The sequence below is a fragment of the Oryctolagus cuniculus genome, chromosome 12 (assembly GCF_051225735.1).
Source record: "Oryctolagus cuniculus isolate XC-2025 breed Fujian yellow rabbit chromosome 12, ASM5122573v1, whole genome shotgun sequence".
NCBI lineage: Eukaryota > Metazoa > Chordata > Mammalia > Lagomorpha > Leporidae > Oryctolagus > Oryctolagus cuniculus.
Window position 1 is genome coordinate 3,869,514 of NC_142878.1, and position 5,652 is coordinate 3,875,165.

General features: G+C 51.2%; 1 long non-coding RNA gene across 1 annotated transcript; it reads left to right on the plus strand.

Annotated features, from left to right (window-relative positions):
* Window positions 1-317: 317 nt before the first annotated feature.
* LOC127483739 (uncharacterized) lies at window positions 318-4,900 on the plus strand. Its single transcript, XR_007910370.3, has 2 exons — window positions 318-475; window positions 2,965-4,900. It is a non-coding gene; the product is annotated as an uncharacterized LOC127483739 (long non-coding RNA).
* Window positions 4,901-5,652: the final 752 nt, after the last annotated feature.

The following is a 5,652-nucleotide window of genomic DNA, read 5'->3' on the forward strand; positions in this document are numbered from 1 at the left end:
ACCAATTCATTGGCGTCTCTACGTTGCACCTTCCACTCCTGTGAATTCAGGATGTCACCCACGGGTGCTAAAGTTCTGGGCCTGCCAGGTCCTGGTATTCTTTACCACCTGAGCAAATTTCATTAGCATCCAGCCGGCATCAGGCAGTTCCACTGGGAGACTTTGCAGCTGACATTGCTGTCTACCTATTCCTTAGCGGTGAGAGTGCCTGACTGGCTCACCTTTATAGATCTCATGCATTCACATATGCTTTGATAAAACAGAGGATGAGTTATTGCTGCCTGGCCTCAGCTGGACTTGGTCTCCCGGGAATATTCAGGAATCCCGGAAAAAAGAGGATACAGAGACGGGAGGTTAAAGGAATCTGTTTGCAAGAAAGTAAGACCTTGCTGAGGCTGAAATCTTCCATCACCAAAAAAAAAAAAAAAAAAAAGGAGATTAAAGGGACAAAAATTAACCCCCCAAGATTATCAAAGTAAGTATGAATCTGTTTACAGGGGAACGGCGAGGTTTGACTTAATGAGAGATACTCACGAGTTTACTTTGTGAGGAGCAAAACCAGGCAGGGTCATACTTATTTTTGGTTTATCTAGGAGTCCTCCGGGCTTGCTTGCTTGCTTTTTTCCCTTTTTCCCTCTCCGCGGCACGTGAAGTCTTTAGTTATACCAGGCTCAGGGAAAAGTATCTGTTTTTCCATCTAGAGTGAAAAATGATCGCCCCGAGTCCCTCCGCGCAGAGCTCCGATAGGAATCTCGGCTGTGGCCCACGGGCCGAGGCGCACACACATCACACAGGCTGCGCTCCGCGGGCGCCGCTGGGAACATTCCGGGGGCTGCGGTCCCCGGGGCGCGCCGTGCCGGGCTCCTGCCAGGCTGTGCGCCGAGCTCAGCTGTCGGCCAGGGAAGTGCGAGCCGCTGTGAGGAGGTCCAGCTCCCGGCCTCCCAGGGCCTGGTCCTGCACACAGCCCCTCCTCTGCTCTGCGCTCCCGTGGGCGGGTGAGGCCCACCTGGGGAGGGGTCCGCTGGGTTTCTCCTCTGGAGCCCCCAGAGCTCTTGCTTGTGGCCGGGCTGCACCTTGCTGAGCCGGGGCGGGGCATGCAGACCCCAGGGCACCCTCAGCGCATGCTGACTCCTCCCTGCACACCCCAGCGGCGTGGGCGGCTTCACCTCCACCCTCCACCGAGGTACACTAGCCTTCCAAGTGTCGGTGCCTTTATCACCTCAAAGCAAACAGGAGCCTCTCACCTGGAGAGGGGCTGCGGACACATCGCAGCTTTTTCTTGATACAACAAAGTCTGTTTTTGAAAAAAAAAAAATCTAGGTAGTTCTTCATTTGTCCTTTCAGTTTTGCCTCCACAAGAAAAACTGAATAAGCTTGAAATCCGAGTGGCTCACGCAGAGCCCTCTGGAGCAATGTTCAGGTTTCTCTCTCGCGGGATCTTAATTGCTTGCATTAGTGGGTACTGAAGATCACAGATGTCATAGATAAGTCTCCTTTCCGACCACATGAAGTTCTGGGATAGCACCCATCACTAAGAGCACACCCTGTGACTGGGAGACATTCATGTAGCACCTTATGAAGTAGAAGGTGCTGCCATGCCTTCCAGAACCTTCCATTCATGCCCCTCGTTGAATTTGCCTGTCTGCCCACCTCATGTGACTGGCGCTACTTCTCGGGCATGTAAATGCCAGGGTCAAAGCTGATTTCAGCGTCCCTCTTCCCAGAAGCCACTGCTGACTGCTCTGTTCCTGAATGGCTTTCTCTCTTAAAACTCACTCGAGAATCCTCTATGTATCAAGAGCCGTGCCTTGCGCTAAGTGCAGGGGAACTGCAGACAACCCAAAGTTTCTGACTTGGTGAAGCTCAGGGCGTGGGAGACCTGCAATTCTCCACAAAGCGTCACAGCGGGGAATGGAGACTCAGGTTGTTAAGCTCTTTGGGACCTGCAGCTGAGCTCAAAGCCTGAGCAGATTTTGTGAGGTTCTCTTGGAGAGAACCACCCCCGAGTGAGGCGCTCCGAATGCCCCAGGGGCCTCCAGGGTGGGCTCCACTGCCTTCCCGGGAAGGCTGCCTGCACCCGCCTGCACCCGCCCCAGGCACCGCTCCAGGAACCTGCTCTGGAGCCGCACACCTTGACCTGGCCTGCTCTGGTTTATTCTGCCTGAGGGCTTGGTTCTTCAACCAGACTGCGTGGTGAATTCAGCCTCTGCCCAGGTCTACATGTGGTCACTTTTAAGGAGTTTGTTTTCCAGCGTCTTGTTTTTCTGCCCCTTCCCCGAGGGTGATCCCAGCTCCTGGGCCTCATGAAAGAGAGCTGGTGTGGTCCATCCTGTCTTCATTTCCTGCTCCTGACCTCCCTACCGGTTCTACTTGTGACATACAGTGGGGGCACTGTGTGGGCACTGCTGGCCCACAGCCAGCGTCGCCGTGGGACCTGCAAACCTGGGTTCCCTCCCAGTCCACTGATGCTTAGCCCCTCCACGTCTCTCTCCCCTGGGGACCCAGCTTCTCCGGATGGCTGTTTCCTATAGGACAGTCCCTGTTGCCACCGAGGCCCACCAGCCCAAGGAACTCCCTCAGCCTCAGCCATGGGCCCATTTCCATGGACCATCTGCCATCCCTGTCTCCGCCGCGCATGGAGAACACAGCCTTGACTTCTAATGGGGATGCCAGCCCACTTGGTGCAGAACCAAACCCTGCTCCCTCTCTCCCCAACTCTTGGGTTTCCATTCAGGGTTGTGAAAGGTTTTCCCTGGTGGGAAGAACTTCTCAAGTTTTTCCTCCGACTCAGTCACAGGAAGTGGGTGCTCCCACTCCAGGGCCTGGCTCTCGTCATCAAAACGTCAACCTTAGAAGTGCTAAGAAAACCCACTTCTCCTTCAAAAAAGCCAGGTACTTGCAGACATCAAGTGCTGATACCTGATTATTTTCCATCTCTTGTGTCTTTTATGATTTTGACAACAGAGAACTGGAACAGTCTTCACCTGGCAAAAGGGAGACAAGAAATGGGTGCATCTGGAAACCGTCAATAAAGCCCTTTGGAAATGGCCCAGTGAGAGGGATGCTGGACAACTGGGTGAGTGAAACTGTGGGGCTGCAGAGGGGAGAATGAACCTCTGCTCAGAACCCAGGGAACTGCCAAAGGACACAAGTCCCAGAGAGCTCCCGGGATAGCCTTTCTCCAAGCTCAAAAGTCATCAAGGGCTTTTCATTAGACCTTCACGTAGTAGTCTTCACGTGGTAAATTTTAATAGCAAAACCCAGTAAATCCTTTTTTTTTCTTTTTTTAAACTTTTATTTAGTAAATATAATTTTCCAAAGTACAGTTTATGGATTACAATGGCCTTTTCCCCCCTTAACTTCCCTCCCACTTGCACCCCTCCCATCTTCCGCTCCCTCTCCCATTCCATTCACATCAAGATTCATTTTCAATTATCTTTATATACAGAAGATCTATTTAGTATATATTAAGTAAAGATTTCATCAGTTTGCACCCACACAGAAAAAAAGTGTAAAATACTATTTGAATACTAGTTATAGCATTAATTCACATTGGACAACACATTAAGGACAGAGACCCCACATGAGAAGTAAGTGACTCCTGTTGTGACTTAACAATTTGACACTCTTGTTTATGGCATCAGTAATCTCCCGAGGCTCTAGTCATGAGTTTCCAAGGCGATAGAAGCTCTTGAGTTCGCTGACTTCGATCTTATTTAGACAAGGTCATAGTCAAAGTGGAAGTTCTCTCCTCCCTTCAGAGAATGGTACCTCCTTCTTTGATGGCACGTTCTTTCCTCTGGGATCTCACTTGTAGAGATTTTTCATTAGGTCGTCTTTGTGTGTGTGTGTGTGTGTGTGCCAGAGTGTCTTGGCTTTCCATGCATAAAATACTCTCATGGGCTCTTCAGCCAGATCCGAATGCCTTAAGGGCTGATTCTGAGGCCAGAGTGCTATTTAGGACATCTGCCATTCTATGAGTCTGCTGTGTATCCCGCTTCTATCAGTTAATATTCACAGACACTAGTTTAAATTCTAAATGACGTTGAACATGTTGGCTTTGGCTGCAGTTATGGCTGCAACACAGCCTGAGATCTTTGCAGCTTTTGTACTTCATGGAGAAATGACTTTGGGTGAATTGGCAACCAGGAAAAAAAAAACAAAACAGTTGCAAAATCAGAAAACAATTTCACATGCTTGTCACAGCACAGTTCTCTGCCCCACTGCCAGCCATTAGCTGAGGAATTTTCTAGTAAGGAAACAATCAAGTCAGCCCCCAAAGCTAATTGGAATCAATAGTTAATGTGTCTTCTCAACTTCCCCAATTAGTTACAAAATGATGTGTGTTCTCACTGATGCCAGACCATATAGACTCCTATCTCAGGCTTCCCTCCAGGGCTTCCTTCCACCAGGAGTCAGCCGTGTGTCGTTTGTCATGTCATCCCCGTCCGCATTCACCTTGTCCTTTACCTCCCCTTGGAATTTGGTGTCGAGGGCCACGTTAGCACAGAGGTGAGGCGTCGCTTGCACTTGAGATGAGCAGAGCTGCGCCTGGGTGTCACCTTGGGAGCAGACGGAAGGACCTTTCTCTACAAGATGTCACCCAGCTGTGCTGTATCCTTCTCCTGTGACCTGGGGCACCCCTGCCGTCAAGGATCAGCACAAGGCAAAGACCTCGAGGAGTGAGAACTGAAGCCGGAGGAGGCCGCTGGCTTCCATGGAGCAGGGACCGCTGCGTGTCACCCAGTGCCTTTGGATGCTCGTGAACTTCCTCAGGGAGATGACAGAATGCCTTTCCCGACGACCACTGGCATGGCCAGGGGTGCCCAGTGGACACTCCGTGGCACGCATCCTTGTTTTCCAGTGCAGGAACCTTACATTAAATTTGGCTGTTTCTAAATCTGTTCTTATTTTGTGATACTCCTCCCACATGTTGCAGTGCAGAGAATAAAATTGCCTATGTGAGTTTCCATGTGGGATAATAGAAATTTGGAGTTACGGTAAAGTCTTGTCCATTCTGACACTGCCTGGGGGTGGGGGGTGGGAGGAATTATTGAAAGGTTAGGCGGAAGCAGCTGTCAACACTGGGGTGCGCAAGAGGAGGGACCCCAGATCCCAGAGATCGGCTGTTAGCGTCGGCGGACGAGACTTCGTTTCCCCTCCATGAATCCCCATCCGTCATCTGCCAGGTTTGTCTTCTTTCACCCAAATTTATTTACTTGACAGAGCCCAGGGAGGTGAAAGTAGGGAAGACCATCCCTGCCCTAAGAAGCTCCTGGACCCAGGATGAGCCATCGCAGGGCCTCCTCTACACATGCGAAGCATGAATGGACCAACCACAGCAAGACGGACTGGGCCGGGAGCCGGCTGTCCAGGCAACACCGTTAGCACGGGCAGCAGGTGCGAGAAGTCAGGGACTGTGGCAAGGCAGCCTGCGGGACCAGGAATGCATCTGACAGCGTGGCCTGGCACCCTGTGGGGAGGGGCAGGCTTCCGATGCACAGAGGAGGGCAGCCTGGGCTCTGGCTTCCACACCCACCTTCCAGGATTGCATAAAATGTGTTTATGATCCCTTTAATTGCATATTAAAGGCAACAGAATTTGAACTAGATTATGCAGGGACTTCAGCGAAGAGGAAGGACTGTGAAGCTT